General features: G+C 39.5%; 1 pseudogene; it reads left to right on the forward strand.

Annotated features, from left to right (window-relative positions):
- Nucleotides 1-975: 975 nt before the first annotated feature.
- Nucleotides 976-2,826, forward strand: LOC127220595 (ESF1 homolog; annotated as a pseudogene).
- The last annotated feature ends 1,114 nt before the right edge of the window (nt 2,827-3,940 follow it).

Here is a 3,940-nt window from a genome sequence, read left to right on the forward strand (position 1 = left end):
GAGAGAGAGACAGACAGACAGACAGACAGACAAAATTGGAAATCTCCATTATTCCTTCCTCTTGGAGATCTGGGAAACAGAAGGAAGAGGAGGAAAGATTGCAGAAGATAGAGGGGATGGAAAACACCAGGAGAACATGCCCTCTCAATCAACCAAGCAGGGCCAGATTGGCTCACAGAGACTGAAGCTGGAAGTATAGGGCTTGCATGGGTGCATCTATACCAGGTCCTCTGTGTTTATAGTATGCTTGTTAGCTTGATGTTTTTGTGGGACTCCTAACAATGGAGAGGTTGGATCTCTGACCATTTGCCTACTCTAGGAACTCTTCCTAGTACTGGGTTGCCTTATATGGGGGGTTGACTTGATATGGGAGGGCTTTAGTCTTGTCTTATTGTATCTTTTATCCTGTTTGGATTTCGTCTCTTGGGTGCCTGCTCTTTTCTGAAGAGGAAATTGAGTAGGAGTGGATTTGTGGGAGAGAGGAAGTGGGTGAGGTGAGCTGTGATGAATGGAGAAAGGAGTTATGGTAAGATATATTGTAGGCCAGAAGAAGATATTTTCATTAAAAATAAATGCCTATAGAAGATATAATTTGTCCTCATCTTTTTAAAATAGAGATTTATTTTGTTATTTTTCTATGTAGAATAAAAAAGCAATAAAGCTTTTTGTATGTTTGTGTGTGTGTGTGTGTGTGTGTGTGTGTGTGTAGGATATGTTCATCTTCATGTAAGTTTGTGTATGTGTACATTTTAACGTATGTGGGCAGAGGTAAACTTAGGCATTTTCTTTAATCCCTCTCCCCACTATTATTTCAGGAGAAGTTCACTTAATAAGACTGAACAGTTGATGTGAGCCCAGACCGGGATCTGAGTAGAGAAGTGCGAAAGTGTTGGTTCTCCGACAGGATCTCCTTGGGATTTTGTTTGTTTGTTTTTTTTTTTTTTTCTGGATTTTTCTTCAGTAAGACTTTAAAAAATGTCATCCAAAGAAGAAATAATGAATGAGCAGTTTAGGCAGGTCTCAAAGGATCCCAGATTTGGGGAAATGCCAGAAAAAGACCAAAAAGTCAAAACTGACCAGAGGTTTCAAGCCATGTTTCATGACAAAAAATTTAAATTGAACTATGCTGTTGATAAAAGAGGGCACCCTATCAACCACAGCACTACGGAAGACTTGAAATGCTTCTATGACCTTTCAGACTCTGATTCTGATCTCTTTGATGAAGAAAGCAAAGTTCTAAGCAAAAAGAAAGTAAAGCATAAAACAAAACAAAACAAAAACAACAACAAAAAACATACTGGAAAAGAAGTGAAGTCAAAAGTGCTGAGTGAGGAGAAAAAGAAGAAAACCCAAAAAAATAATCAAAAGGATTCTATAAATAAAATGAGTTAGATAATTCTGAAAGGATTCAAAAAATAAAAAAGTCATGTAAGTCTCAGAAGATAGATTCAGAAATAAGTTCCAAGAAGGATAGTGAAGAATTTCCGCAAAATACCAAAAGGAAAAAGAACATCACTAACCACAGTACAGTCTTTACCTAAAAGAAAACCAAGGACCAAAGATTCCAGTTCCTCAAAAATTGTGAAATCTCCAACAGTCGCTTTTTCTAAGGCAAAAAAAAAAAAAAGGAAAGCAATCAGTGCTTCCATTGGCAAGAGCTGATGAAGGTAAAATGCTTGACAAATATGCCTTGGAGGAAGATTCAGACAGTGGTAGTGAAATAGGAACTGATGAGGAATCTGAAGATGAAGTCACAAGTGATGATAGAACTTCAGCTGATGATGTTGAGAATGAAGACAATGAAGAAAAGGAAGATGAAGATAGTGAGGAGGAGGATGAAAGTGACAGTGGTCCTGATCTTGCAAGGGGTAAAGGAAATATAGAAACTACTTCTGAAGATGAAGGTGATTTCACAGACTTTTTTCCAGAAGAACCTGGTTTTGAACATGCTTGGAGAGAATTTGTAAAGATCTTCCTCAGGCTGATGAGATCACACACCAACTAGCAGTTTGCAATATGAACTGGGATAGATTAAAGACAAAAGATTTTCTGGCTTTGTTCAATTAATTTAAGCCCAAAGGAGAAGTTGTACTTTCTGTAAAGATATATCCTTCAGAGTTTGGAAAGGAGAGGATGAAAGAAGAACAAGGTCAAGGACTAGTAGAGTTACTGAGTATTCCTGAGGATGCCCAGGAAAGACTGAGCCTCTAGAGAGAAGCTAAGAGACTATCAATTCAAACGATTGAAATAATACTATTATAAACAGCAAGTAAGATTTAAGAAGATTGTGATGGCCTGGAATTTGAAAGCAGTTGTTCTTTCATAGATCTAAGGTTTATACTATATGGTACTACTTTTGATGATGAGGCCAAGGATGTGGCCTCAGAAGTTGAGGCATATAAACCCAAGTATTTCACATCTGCTTCAATGGGAACATCAATGGTGGAGATCATCTGGGATGAGACTGAGCATGATAGAATTACAACACTTAACAGAAAGTTTAAAAAAGGATGAGCTATTGGACATGGACTTCCTCTAGTGAGGATGAAGAGGAAGAGGAAGAAGCACCACAGAGTGAGGATGGAGTCAGTGTAGAAGATGGGAAACAAAGAAAAATCAAAAGGATGATGAAGAGAAAATTGCTAAATATAGACAGCTCTTGCAGGCTATTAAAGGAAAAGAAAATGATATGGAAATGGAAATCAAGTGGGTTCAAGGCCTTAAGGAAAGTGCAGAAGAGATGGTCAAAATAAGTTGGAGGGAAAGGATAAGTTGACCCCTTGGGAACAATTTTTAGAGAAGAAAGAAAAGAAAAGGCTAAAAAAGAAACAGATGCACATGCTTTCCTCTCCTCACCTTCTCTTTCTCCTACTTCTCTCTCCATTTACTGTGTCAGGGTAGGAATAGAAGACAGGAGAGAGAGAGAGAGAGAGAGAGAGAGAGAGAGAGTAGGGCCCTGCATGGACCCCCGAGGCACCTTGAGCTAGCCTGAAGGTGTTGGTGGGAACTCCTTGCCCCAAGGCTGTTGTTGGTACTCTTCCCATTTTGATAACATACACCTCTTGACAACACACACCTTGTAGGGAGGAACTAATCCTAAAATTCCTGTAATTTTCCACTGTGCTGTAAGTCGGTATTTAAGCCGTTCTTTCCTCAATAAATGGCATTCGGCATTTGGTATTCTGACATTGCCATTGAACGAATGACCCACTGTCTCGTCTTTATTTCAATCTCTAGGCCTTCGCCCAATTTGTGGAAGGGATGGTAGTGCAAGCGCTACAAGTGAAGGTTCCCCCGAGATTGGGAAAGAAAGGATCACCTAAGAGATCACCCTCGAAGGACGGCAGGCAAAAGTAAGTGAATGAGGGTGTATTGAAGTGAAGGATGGGTGCCAGTAACTATAAGGAAAAGCTCAGTGGGCAATTAGTGGCTCTATTGAAAAGGCAGGGCACCAGGATTAAAACAAGACAGCTAAAGAATTCATTGCCATAAAAGAAATGACATAGATGAATAGGACTTTTGAGGAAGTACAAGATTTAGAACAAGGTAGAAGCGTTAGAAAAGGAAAGACAGGTGTTTCCAGTGATTGAGACAGTGGATCCTCAGATAACAGGGTTAGGGAGCACAGCCCATTAAATTTTAAGGATATAAAACAGCTTAAAGAGGCTGTCACTGCTTATGGGCCTCATGCTCCTTTTACTCAGACAGTTTTTGAGTCTTTCCCAGCATTAAATTGCACTCCTAGTGATTGGATGCAACTCTGTAGAGCTGTGCTGAGTGGGGGTGACTATTTGCTCTGGAGAGGCAAATTTCAAGAATTTTGCAAGGAAACCAGACAAAGTAATGCTGCTGCCAGATTTCCTGCTAAGAACTTAGATATGCTCACAAGCGCTACAAATGGAGGTCAATATGCTACTCTTGCAGCTCAAATTCTTTTTGA

The sequence above is a fragment of the Phodopus roborovskii genome, unplaced genomic scaffold (genome assembly GCF_943737965.1).
Source record: "Phodopus roborovskii unplaced genomic scaffold, PHOROB, whole genome shotgun sequence".
Classification (NCBI taxonomy): Eukaryota; Metazoa; Chordata; class Mammalia; order Rodentia; family Cricetidae; genus Phodopus; species Phodopus roborovskii.